Here is a 13,292-nt window from a genome sequence, read left to right on the forward strand (position 1 = left end):
TTCCCTTCCCACAACCAAAAACCATATCCCATAATTCAATTAAATTTGTGTGCCCTTGTAATGTAGTGCTTGGAACTGAAAGTGTTCCTCACTCTTCAAACCAAACCAAATTTCAATTATCACACCTCAACGCTCCCCAAGAAAAAAAAATTAGTTAGCATCCTATTCGTGTCATGGTGTCAAATTAACGAAACTTTTTCTAATTGTGCAAGATTCTGACATTTAAATGGAGACAACAGCACATACACACTCTGAATTTGGAAAGACATCACCTAGGCAATTAAATTGACTGTGCTCTATTGAAGAAATATAAAATTCAAGGAGGGTTAATAATTTTAAAAAAGAAAACAAAAATGAGTCACCCAATTCTTAATTCTCTTTTCAATCATGTACAACAACAAAGAAAAAAACCCCCTTGGATTCGTTAAAAAGATAGTAACTAGAGAGAGAGTGGAAAAAAATAAATAAAATATTTGATTTTTTTTTCTTATAATTATTACTATTATTGTTTAAGGAGATATTGATTTGGGTGTGTTTAGTTGGGAGAGACATGTGAATTGGTCCTGAAATTAAGAAAATAGACTTGAACGGTTGAATTTTTAACGGTGAGGCAAACTGGACACGCCCGAAAATGCGTGTTGCACTGAGCGCAGATGCACAGGTGTCGACACGGCAAAACCACCACAGAAGCCACCCGTTTTGCGCAACCTCTGCATTTCGGACCAACTCGCTCCGGGTCAACACATGCTGATTCGGCATCCTCCGCCTCGCCCCCGGCACATGACAGCCCTCCTCTGCCGTCTTCGCCGCTCATCATGGCCTGCTGCAGCTGCGCCTGCAACGATGCTGCAGTTGCTTCCTGCGCCTTCGCCTTGGCCTGCCAAAGCTGCGTCTCCACGCCAAGCTGTGCCGCGCGTGCCTCCAGCTCCGCGTTGCGTTAGTAGCTTTCTCCACCTCTGCTTCCTTCTCCCTCAGCCGCCGCAACACCGATTCCTCCGTTACCCTTAACAGTGCCCGATAATGCCTCTTCCTCTTCTCCGTCAATGTCCGTCGCAATTGCTCGCCCTTTAAATTAACAATATCGATAAAATAACATTTTTTTTTAATCACGACCTCCATTGTTAACAGTACAAGCATGTAAAGGTACCTGACTTGAAGGAATCGGTCGATTCATCGTGCTGTTGTTTGATTTGCAAGGTCAAACCATCGGGTAATAGAGATAGAAAAGAAGAGGAGTGACACCATGATTTTGCTGTTGCTGCTGATGTAATTGTTGGTCACCAAAGGATAAGCCCAGTCCTGTGGAGACTACATTTTGATTATGAAGTTGAGTGAGGTCTACGAACTGTGGAGATTGTGATTGTGATTGTAAAGAGAAGGAATTGACAAGGTTTGGCGCAATGGCCTTAGCTGCTGCTGCTGCTGCTTCTCTTCCTCTCTTTCGAGAATTACTACCTGTTTCATGAATCATTCAAACAGGTGATTCTTCAATAGTTTAATAAGAACAACTACATGCATAAGTGTTGGACAGAACAGAGGAAAAATAAAAAAAGTACCTCCGTTATTGAATAACATAGGAGATTGATTATGATCAAGGAGTTCCCCTGCAAAGAATAGTCATGTGGTGGTTCTTTTCCGCTGTTCCAAATACATGAATGATAATAACAGTAATGAGAAAAGAATGATTGTCATGTGCAAAAGAAAAGAAGGTGGAAAGATGGAAAAATTGAAACGGGAAAGAAGATGCAAACCTGCAGTCTAGAAAGAGTACATTGGAGGGATATTGAGCTTGAACAGCCATGATGGTTTGAGAGAATGTGAATGGAAATGCAGAAGTAAGAGAGAGAGAGAGAAAGCAATAATAATGAGAAACACAGAAGAAAAATGAGAGAAATAAAGACGGGAAGGCCTATAAGGCGGAGTGTTCAATAAGAGGATGGACCAAAAGCAAAAATATATATAAAAAAAAAATGAAAGGAGATGAGAAGGAATCAAAAGAGAATGGAAGAAACGGTATCTCTTGAGAAAAGGGCCAGCAAAGGCAACAGCAGAAGCAGCACCATCTTCAGAGAGTGGTAGTAGAAAGAGGTGGGGAAGCGATAGATGCGTTTGAAGCGAATGAGTCCAACAAATAAACACCTTATTTCTTTGCTTCCCTTCCTCGCCTCCGGTTTATGTTTACTTGCCTTTTCTTCACACCTAGTCTCCCCTTTCCTATTATTACTTTCCCTAATTTAGTCCCTTTTTTTTTTCACCAAATCCTCATCAACAATAATTAACCTTTCATCACAATATTTACTAATAATAACACCACTCATACCATTCCACCATTCTGCCTCTGCAATTCTTTTCACCTTTCCTTTCTTCATACCCTTCCACTTTCTTCAAAAAATAACCATATGCTTAAGCTAAACTATTCGTTACTCCTTTCTCTTTATTATTTCATTTTCAGACGTGTCGGAACTTTTCAAAATATATGCCACACGCTCCTTCCAAACAACATATCTTTCAATTTTACTATTTATAGAACATGCTGTTACATTTTTATGGATATCTTTATTATTTTTTATGTATTAATCCACTGATTATCGTATCTTTTAAGACCATTATTTCTTATTTATCTGTAAGATTTCTTACTTTATATATACTCATTCTAAAATGGCATCTCCTTGCAATGTTTGGAGAGGATTTAGTATTTATTGTTATGTTAATATTTTTTTATAAAATATTTATTAACAAGTTTTAAATAATACTGGATGCATATATATATATACATAATTGGTTGAAAAATAGTAGTAAAACAATTGATTTTATGATTTTGATGTGCATGTATGTATGATGTTGTGTGAACAGCAGAGAAATAACTTTAGTCTTGTAATTTTCTCTCATCAAATCACATTCTTCTCTGTAACATTTTTTGCTACATTCCAATGAAAAAACTCCTCTTCCTTGTCTTTAATATATATCAAGATTCTCTTTGTTTCTTATTCAACTAAGTTAATTTTCGCTCATTAAATATATTTACTTTTTATATTTCTACGGTGTCTCGCTGTTAAATTAATATCACTCATTGGACTTGTTTAAATATAAATAATCAGTATGAAATTCATATTTACAAATAGAAGGATAAGTCTTCTAACAGCTAAATTTGTTTTAAGTATCCGAGTTGATCATCACTAAATATAAAAATAAGTAGATATAAATAAATAAAAAGCTAGTGCTGATCAAACATGCACATAAATTTATTTGATGATATATTTATTAAGTTTCATGTGAGGTCATATGTAATAGAAAATTGATTTAAAAGACCGGAGAAAAAAATTATAAAAATACTACAATTATTTAGTCTTTGATTAACTTTTTCAATGTTAATTTTATTAAGATTTCAGGTGTGACGATTTCAAACATTATTATTTGAAAGCTGTCCCATCCTTTAAAAAAAATCACAATGCAGTTAACCGTTCATCATTTTCATCTAATGTACTATTCAATTGATATTTATATTTGTTAACAGTTAAGTCTTCATACCATATAATTTTCCTGTTTTTAAAAAGATTACTTTAAGGAAATAAAAAACAGTTCAAGGAAGTAACTCTACTTTTCCACGTGTTAAAATAAATAATGAATATGTTTTGTGAATAACATTTTTTCTTCTAATGCTAAACTAATTAAGGTTAATTAATATTTATCTTACTGTCACCAAATCAATATCTGTTATTGATAAAAAAATATTAAGTATACATGTAAATTAATTAAAGGTTTAATACCTTTTTTGGTCCCTAGAAAGGGGGTCAATGTTCAATGTGGTCCCACCTTTTTTTAGAAGTTCAATGTGATCCCATCTTTTGTAAAAAGTGTGCAATCAAGTCTTTTTTGGAAACGGCGTTAAGTTTTTAACGGAGCAGCTGACAGGATGGACTGAAGTTAGTTACGTGGCTTTGTGTGGGTAATACGTGGCAGTGAGAGGGTGATACGTGGCTTTGTGAGAGGGTAAATCAGAAATTAGGGTTTGAGTTGCAGAGAAATTGGGAATTTGGGATTTCTTCTGAAGACTGTTCGTCGTGTTACTCTTAGACTCAAACGAAGGACGACTTCTTGTTAGGTCTTCAAATGGAATTTCATTACGGTTCTTAGCATTGACGGTGGTGGTATTCGAGGAATCATTCCCGGTGTTCTTCTTGCCTACCTTGAGGCTCAACTTCAGGTTAGCAAATTGCAGTGTTTTAAATTTTAAGTTAGATTCTAAGGCTTCTGAATGTCTGTCTATGCATACATATATAGGAGTTAGACGGTGAGAATGCAAGGATTGCAGATTACTTTGACGTGATTGCTGGGACAAGTACAGGGGGTCTCGTTGCTGCCATGTTAACAGCTCCTAATCCAATGGCCAACAAACGCCCTTTATTTGCTGCCAAAGAAATTGTTCCTTTTTTCCTCCAAAAGTCTCCACAAATTTTCCCTCGAAAGGACGGCTTCTTGATTTTAGGAAGTTTCCAAATGGTTATGTAACTGCAGTTCAGTTCTATATTTGCACAGTTCTGTATTTCCAAATGGACCACCGAGAAGATCCTTTATCCCAACTTTTCAAACACGACGAACACCCTTAAGAAGAAACACCCTTAAGAAGAAACACGACGATAAATCCCAAATTCCCAATTTCTCTGCAACTCAAACCCTAATTTCTGATTTACCCTCTCAAAGCCACGTATCACCCTCTCACTGCCACGTATTACCCACACAATGCCACGTAACTAACTTCAGTCCACCCTGTCAGCTGCTCCGTTAAAAACTTAACGCCGTTTCCAAAAAGGACTTGATTGCACACTTTTTACAAAAGATGGGATCACATTGAACTTCTAAAAAAAGGTGGGACCACATTGAACATTGGCCCCCTTTCTAGGGACCAAAAGAGGTATTAAACCTTAATTAAATATCAAAGGAAAAAATAAAAATAAGATCGCTGAAAAAGTAGTGTTATTTTTAAATTTAAAAAATATGAAAAAACAAGAAAAAAATTTCAAAATGCTGCGGTTAAAAAGGAAGAGATTACAAGCTAGAATATTTTTCAATAGATAAATTAAATTATAAGAAAAAAAATCATAATAAGTAAATTTATTTTATAAAAGTTTCATAATAAACTAATTATATTCATCATTGATATATCATTTAATATTAAAACTAAATTAAAAAATATGAAAAAAATATTTATATATTTAAATTGAAAGAAGATATGTTGAAAAAGAGAGGGTAAAATAGGTAGGGGGATATTAATGACGTTGTCAGCATAGAAAATGGAGAAGGTCGGTGATGTTATAATTTATGTGGCTACGTATGTGTTAGTAGGTACAGTGGTTTTCCCTCTGGATGATGATAATGTTATTGGCAGCCACAACAAGCTCTGTGACTTCCATTTTCGATCATGATAATGGCAATGCCTCAGAAGACGTGGTGCGGTGTCCACAGAGAAATTGACAAGGAAGAAGGAGAAGAAGGGAAATCAAAAAGCACTTCTGGGAACTGCTATAGAAAAACAATTTTTATTTTTTTATTTCTCTCTTGTTGCTAAGGTCTATTACTTTAGCTTTTCAAATTTCACTTAAATATAAACAATTCCCCCACAATGTTTGACGGCATATATATGTGGTTATGGTTTTATTGAGTGGCTGGTCAAAGGTTGGTGGTTAGAAAATGGTACATGAGTTTTGATGGCCTGTAATTTTGGTAAAATAATTGATGGCCTTTCTTTTTATATAGACTTTAGGTTAAGTTTTTGTCTACAAAATTTTTAAATTTTAAGTTGAGATTAAGATTTTGTTTTTAGTCTTATTTTTACCATTTGATTAAGTTAAAGTATTTTAGTAATATAAGCGTAGTAAAAGAGTACCTAACTATTTAGATATTAAATATATATTTTAGATTTTATGATGAATTTTTTTATTAGTACCTATCGATCCATTAATATTTTGTATAGAATTGAAAAAGTTATTAAGTGTTTGGTTCATAATTGATTAAGCTAAGTGATAATTATGTGTATGGTATAATCTTTATATTGAGCATTTATAAAAGGATTTTGTTGAAAACACAGAGTGAGGTGAGTAAGGGTATATAAATGCAAAGAGATAAGGATGTGGAGAAGGTGGAAAAAGATTGAAAATCTAAAATTGATTTTGTGGAGTTTTCAATGTCTCTTGGTGAACAAACAAATAATGTGATGCATAGAAAGTAGGAACATAATTTAGGGCGAAGACGCACAAGAGAAAACGACTTCTACTGCTATGAAAGGTTTACTATGATGCCAACCCAACCATTTATTTCACTATTAGGGAGCTCCATCTTCTCAATTCTGATGGGGTTGGTTTGCTTTGGTTGTAGCTAGCTAGCAAGCATATATGCATAAATTTATATACTTATTTATTTAGTAATGAGATTGATAATTATAATGAAAAAAAGGCATGGCATGGGCTGGCATTGTTTGGAATGACTGTGGTGATAATTGTCATTATTCTCACTTTGGATGCAAACAAGAGAAGCTGCTATTGCCTTTCAAAGTTCAACCATACCAAACCATATATCTTCTCTTTTCCACTTTCCAACTCACCTTATTTAACTTTTATTCTTCACTTTCAAAAACACTACAAACATCTCTGCCAAACTTTCCCATTCTTAATTTAACTAGGTGTTATTTTCAAGGTGCTCCAACATTTTCATCATCATATATCGATAAAACTAAACAGCCTATATTTTATATTTTTAACAAAAAAATTGTATTAAAAATATTAGACATATATTTTATATTACAATATAATTTGTTTTTTTACTATTGATAATTTGTTTAATATTTTCAATTAACAAATGAAAAAGTGATAGAATGAAAGAGATTAGAGACTGAAGAAACAAATTCTAGAAGCAGTTATATTAACGCGTTATTGTTGAAAGATAACACTTCAATATAACTGTATTAATTCGCTTAAATCTATCTATAGACTAGAAAGAGTTTCAAGACTTGGTCCAAAGTTTCATATTCTTTTAAATTTATATTTTTTTTTTCAAAAATCAGGATTTATAATGTGACTTATTACTTAGTTGCAATAAAATAAATAACATACATTTAAAGTTTTCTTTTCATATTTATTCAATCCTACGTATTAGACTTTTCTCTCCCAAACACAACTTCAAACATGTATGCCTTGTGTTTTTCTCTTGCTTTCGGGGGCAAATATCTTGAATTTTTTATGAACCAAAAACCCTAGAATTCACAACAAAATAAATTATTTCTACGTATTCAGAGTGTTTACACGGAGAATGTTATTTTTATATGATTGCAAGGTGTATTGTATGAAGTATACAAAGCACTAATAGGTCAGATTACTCTACGCTATATAAATATATTACATAATATATTACATTAATGATTAATTATTACACTAATGATTAATCAATGAACGTGACTGTCACAACTTTTATAAATAGACAACTGATGTCCAGGTACATCATCTTTTTCTATCCTAATAAAATATAGACCTCTTTATGAAACATATCTGACTTGAGCGTCGGAGTGTCTTCTGCAGGTCAACCACCAATCGGCAAGGATTACTTGAAGAGTTGGCCGATCGGAGCATAGCAAGGAAGGACGACCGACCCTCGGACAAATGTTACCGAAACATTTTGGCGCCCACCGTGGGGCCGAGCGGCATCCCCATGAAGCCACGAAGAACCACACGCGCGCTCGGTCTCGACATCGCTATTCGAATCAACACCAGATTTTGTAACAAGAGTAAAAAATTCCGTAATAATTCCTAAAGGCATGACTTTTGTTTTGAGAACTTTCAGGAAGGTTCAGCCCTACATCCAACCTTCACAGGTTACAGTTTTCATTATAATTTACAAATTATAATATATTTATTTAACTCATATTTTTGTGAGTAAAAATATCCTGCACAGAAAGGTACATGGTTGTGTTCAACCTTGTCAGGTTCTACCGATTCTTAATCTTAAATTATAAAATATTATGTACAGGATGGTTCAGAGCTGCGTTCAACCTTACGCACATGATGGTTAAGAGTTGCGTTCAACCTTGTCATGTTCTACCAATTCTTAATTTTAAATTATAAGATGGTTCAGAGCTGTATTCAACCCAACTCTTAAATTATAAATATTATGCACATGATGGTACAGAGGTGCGTTCAACCTTGTCAGGTTCTGTCAACTCTTAAATTATAAATACTATGCACATTATGGTACAGAGCTGCGTTCAACCTTGTCAAGTTCTACCAACTCTTAAATTATAAATATTATGCACATGATGCTTCAGAGATGCGATCAACCTTGTCAGGTTCTAACGATTCTTAATTTTAAATTATAAAATATTATGTGCAGGAAGGTTCAGACCTCAACTTGGTCAGCTATAATGGCCGCTCGGGGGAAGTCAGAAAAATGGCTTCAGAAATCCCCGCTCAACGTAGGAAGTTAGAAAAATGATTTGTGCCTCAAGACCGCTCGAGGAGAAGTCAGAAAAATGGCTTCAGAAATCCCCGTTCAACGCAGGCAGTCAGAAAAATGACTCCTGCCTCAGGACCGCTCAGGGGGAAGTCAAAAAAATGGCTTCAGAAATCCCCGCTCAACGCAGGCAGTCAGAAAAATGACTCCTACCTTAGGACCGCTCGGGAGAGTCAGAAAAATGGCTTTAGAAATCCCCGCTCAACGCACGAAGTCAAAAAAATGACTCCTATCTCAAGCCGCTCGGGGGAAAGTCAGAAAAATGGCTTCAGAAATCCCCGCTCAACGCATGAAGTCAGAAAAATGACTCCTGCCTCAAGTCGTTTAGAGGGAAGTTAGAAAAATGGCTTCAGAAATCCCTGTTCAGCGTAGGAAGTTCGAAAAAGAACTCTTATCGGTCAACTACTCAACAAGTTCAGCTTTGTCAGGTTCAAATGTCTTTTCATTATAAAAATAAATATTTACTTTATTTAAAAGCATATTTTTTGGAGTAAAAATCTCTTAGAGTTTGCCTCGGTACATAGAACAATGAAGACTTAAAGCATCAAAATAGACTTCCTAAAGACCTCCTTTAAAGCTCATAATAATCCCTACGCAGCTCTTTTATACCGATCAGAATTGATTGTCATTAAGTAGCTACTAATAGGTCAGATTGGCTTACGCTCTACAAATATATTGCATTAATGATTAATTATTGGGTTTGATGTCCAGGTACAATCATCTTCTTTTATGAAACATATCTTACTTGAGCGTGGGAGTGTCTTCTGCAGGTCAACCACCAATTGAAAAGGATTACTTGAAGAGTTGGCCGAAGAAGGACCGAAACACAAGGTAAATGATATATATATATATATATATATATATATATATATATATATATATTGAAATGAACATAAAATATGTTATTCATATTCTAACGTACATATTATTCTTTGTATATTTAGTCCTTGTATTTTCACTGTCTATCTTTGTGCTTTTTTATTTTTTTACTATTCTTATACGTGCTGGCTACTGCTGTAAAAAAATGCTCTTCATTCCAAAAATAAAGAGTTTGGATGATAATAATAATAGGTTACGGAAAAAAAAAGCATATAATAATAAGTCTTATTAAAAAAAATTTATCATTAAAATCATGAATCGATTTAGCAACAAGGTGAATAATTCTGACCTATCAATAAGCTTTTAAAAACTTTTACACAGATAAATGCAAGACTTACTAAGCTCTTATTAATATAAACTCAATACTATATGTTTAGAAAAATGTGATTAAACTATATGTTGGTTTTAGTCCATAATTCCTTAATTTTATAACGTGTTTATGATGTTAAAAATTATATTTTGTATTCACAAACCAATTAACTCAACTTTATTTTATATTTTTATGGGGCAAATATGAATTCAAACAATTCACATGTACAACTTTTGAGAAATCAAATCCGATCTGTATTGAAATATTTCTTTCTCAATGATAAAAGTATTTACGATTACGAATTTCAGAAAATTATCATTGAGTAGAAAAAAGAAATGATCCGTGAATCACAAATCCTTGGTGTTGTTTAATGCGCAGTTATTAATGAGATAAAATCTTTAGAAGGAGTTGTAGATAATAAGAAAAATGAATTCAACAATAGCAGTCAAAAATTTATTTTCTAATTTAGCTCCACCTTTTAAAATTATATGTTTTCAGTTTAGTAAAAATTTAGATAGACATATGCTAGTATTGATTTTATCGGATATGATGGAATAATATATATATAAAAACATATTTCTTATTATTTTATACTCTGGTGAAATTTTACATAAAAAGAATCTTGTATAAGATAAAGTATAGAATAGAAAAAAAAAAACGTACGTAATGAAAACATGGCAACGAACGAAAGAAAGAGAGCATCTGCCTTACGATTTTCACAACTTTTGGTGTTGGAATAATTCCATAACTTATTGGGTAGCTGGCTCCTTCCAGCCTCCAACACGTAACATGAAAGCGTATAAATATTAGCGTCATTTTGTTTTGTTTCAAGTACTCTTTTTCCAACCTTAGGAAACTACATATCATATGAAAATCCCATGACAATTTTCTTGTCGGTGTTTTGCTTCTAATTTTCTTTTCTTTCATGCATTTTCTCTTGCTTCTTCTGTCTTATCTATGCTAAACTTCCATTCCAATTTCAACTACTATTACTCAAATCACACACGCCATTCCTTGTTATTCCTTTTAATCTGGGAATTAAAGGATCAGAAAACTAAAACTTTGTGGAAAATTTTAGTTTTTCCATGTTTGAAATCACTTAAAAAAATTAATAAATAATAAAGTGTCTTGAAGTTGAATAATATAATAATGATAATTAAAAAAAAGGTCAATTTCAAATATATTTGTTCACTCCCAAGACAGTAAGTCACAAAAGACAATTCATAACATGTGACTTGGGATTCCATGACTGAGTATCAAATTCACTTTATACATAGCAACAAAAACAAAATCATTCTTTCAAAAATAATCATTCCACTCATAATATTCGACGACTAATCTCTATTCTCATAGAATCGCAATTGCTTTAGATTGTTAATAGTGTAAATATGACACAAAAGATCATTTCAATACATAAATTTATGTAAATCTTATTTAATTTCTTGAATTTCAAATATTCTTGATAAAATAGTTCAAGCTTTGAAAGTACTCCATTAACTATAATTGTGAATCGAAGCTTGTGCATGTACATTCACTTTTCCTTCCCTTCTTGCAACGCTATACTCTGTACTTAAGAGGTTCAATGATATTGTTTTTAAGCAAAGTTGTCTCCTTTTCGTGTTTGGTTTGTCTTTCTTTAATTATGATCCATGCTTTAGATAAGAGAAACCGATAGTTCAATATCAAAGTTTTTTAAAATTGTAATTTGTTGAAATTATGATTACAATTTCATCAGCAGTGACGGAAATGTTGATAATTATATTCTATTTGTTGATAATTATGATTAGAATATGATTGTCGTTGAACAAAATAAGCTCGGTTAGTATGGTTGAGACAGCAACTAAATTTAAAATTATGAGTAGTAATATTTGAATCTCAACGGTTTGAATGCAAACCTGATTTGGAAGGAAAGGATGGTCCTAAAAAAATACGTAACATCTCATCCCAAAAAATTAAAAAAATATATATGTAAAGTTAATTATGTAATGTAAGTGCAAGGGAAGGAGGATGTGCATTAAAATCGATATTCCTTTATTAACAACTTTATTATTAATGTATCGTTTTCTTTTCATTACATTAATCGATTTCATAATATAGTGGTCAACTTATGCCAGCACAGAGCTTGGTATAACCCAACTTATGTTTGGGTTATGTACTTAAGACTTTTCTAAACATTGTTTGTAGTTATTTATTCATTATTTTTTTTATTATGATTTCATGTCACTAACTAGTGAAGCAAAACTAGTTAATTTGAAAAATTAGAAGATATAAATGAATCACAATTATAGATTGAAGGTTGTAAATAGAAAGAAAACATCATGAAGTCGATATATGAGAACAAAAAATATATTGGTAGGTGGGGGAAGGTAGATAAAGCTAGCATGGGATGAAGCCTTCACCAAACCCACAACAAAAATCCGCCATTGAACGTGTGCACAACTATTTAAGCAATTTTTGTTTGGTAAATTTCCATCATAAGTATAATATGTTCAAAAATCAGTGTATGCGTGATGTATTAATTCATCTTTGCATTTACAAGAATTTATGTTTTCTGACTTTTTTTTTTCAAAGTATACTGATTTATTCTTTGATGTTTTGAAATATATTAAAAATAATTATAACATATTTAATGTTAGAATATTTTTAATGTTTAACAGAAAAAAAAAATATGTGGAAAATATGAACTCAATTACAATTTTACTACTAAAAAAAGCAAGGAGTTATTTTCATCTACTCTAGACTTGGTGGAGAAAATAATAATAGAAAAGGTATTGCTTAATTTGTTTTTCTATCAAAACATAGTTGAAAGATATTCTCAACTTTAGAATTTTGTCAGTATTGTATTTTTAAAACTTTTAAATAATGTGAGATTATTGAAATATTAATAGAATTTTTATAATAAAAAATTTCTAATTTTTTTTCTTGGCACCTTTTAAAAACAAAGAAGATTCTATTAATTGTGGCGAGTCTTGTAAAATAGAAAAGTGTTGGCATATAGTATTTGTGATTTGAATCCCTTTTGGAATGGGTTAACGTGTGTTAATTAAATGTTTTCAAAACTTGTACTGTCCAAAATGAAGTCTCCTGGTAATGATTATTGATATTTGGTTATAAGATTGTGTTGGCAGTGGACCAGTGAATTTGGTCCTCTAATATTCTTTGATATGGTTTGTCCTTGATCTACATAGTTTAGTGTCAGAAAAGTTCACATAAGACTAAAAAGTTCCTCATAAAAAAAATTCATAGATCAAAATATCTATAAAAGTCCTATGGGTTAGACCAATCCATGGACTTTTTTTTAAATTTTTCTTTTATTTTAAATACAAAAAAAATTGTAATTAATTTTAATTTGTTGCAAGTCTAAGTGTTATAATTTCTAAAAATGATCCAATTATATTTGATAAACCAAAATTACCTAACTATCTTTTTATTATATAAAATAAATATTTATTTTTCGTACTTAAAATTTTATAAATAATCTTGTTTGAATATATAAACTATATATTGAATTTAAATTATAATATAATATTTCATTTTTTTTAAAAGTTCTAATCTTCGACAACAATTTCATTTTTCCACATACACCCCTATAATAATCCAGATTTCT

General features: G+C 32.1%; 1 pseudogene across 1 annotated transcript; it reads right to left on the reverse strand.

Annotated features, from left to right (window-relative positions):
• Positions 1-451: 451 nt before the first annotated feature.
• On the reverse strand, positions 452-2,223 carry LOC148192645 (BOI-related E3 ubiquitin-protein ligase 1-like; annotated as a pseudogene). The gene is made up of 4 exons (XR_015782249.1): positions 1,752-2,223; positions 1,557-1,638; positions 1,160-1,455; positions 452-1,079 (listed from the first exon to the last, which is right to left on the reverse strand). The product of XR_015782249.1 is annotated as a BOI-related E3 ubiquitin-protein ligase 1-like (transcript).
• Positions 2,224-13,292: the final 11,069 nt, after the last annotated feature.

The sequence above is a fragment of the Vigna umbellata genome, chromosome 9 (genome assembly GCF_029865625.1).
Source record: "Vigna umbellata cultivar VRB3 chromosome 9, Vumbellata_1.0, whole genome shotgun sequence".
Taxonomy (NCBI): Eukaryota; Viridiplantae; Streptophyta; class Magnoliopsida; order Fabales; family Fabaceae; genus Vigna; species Vigna umbellata.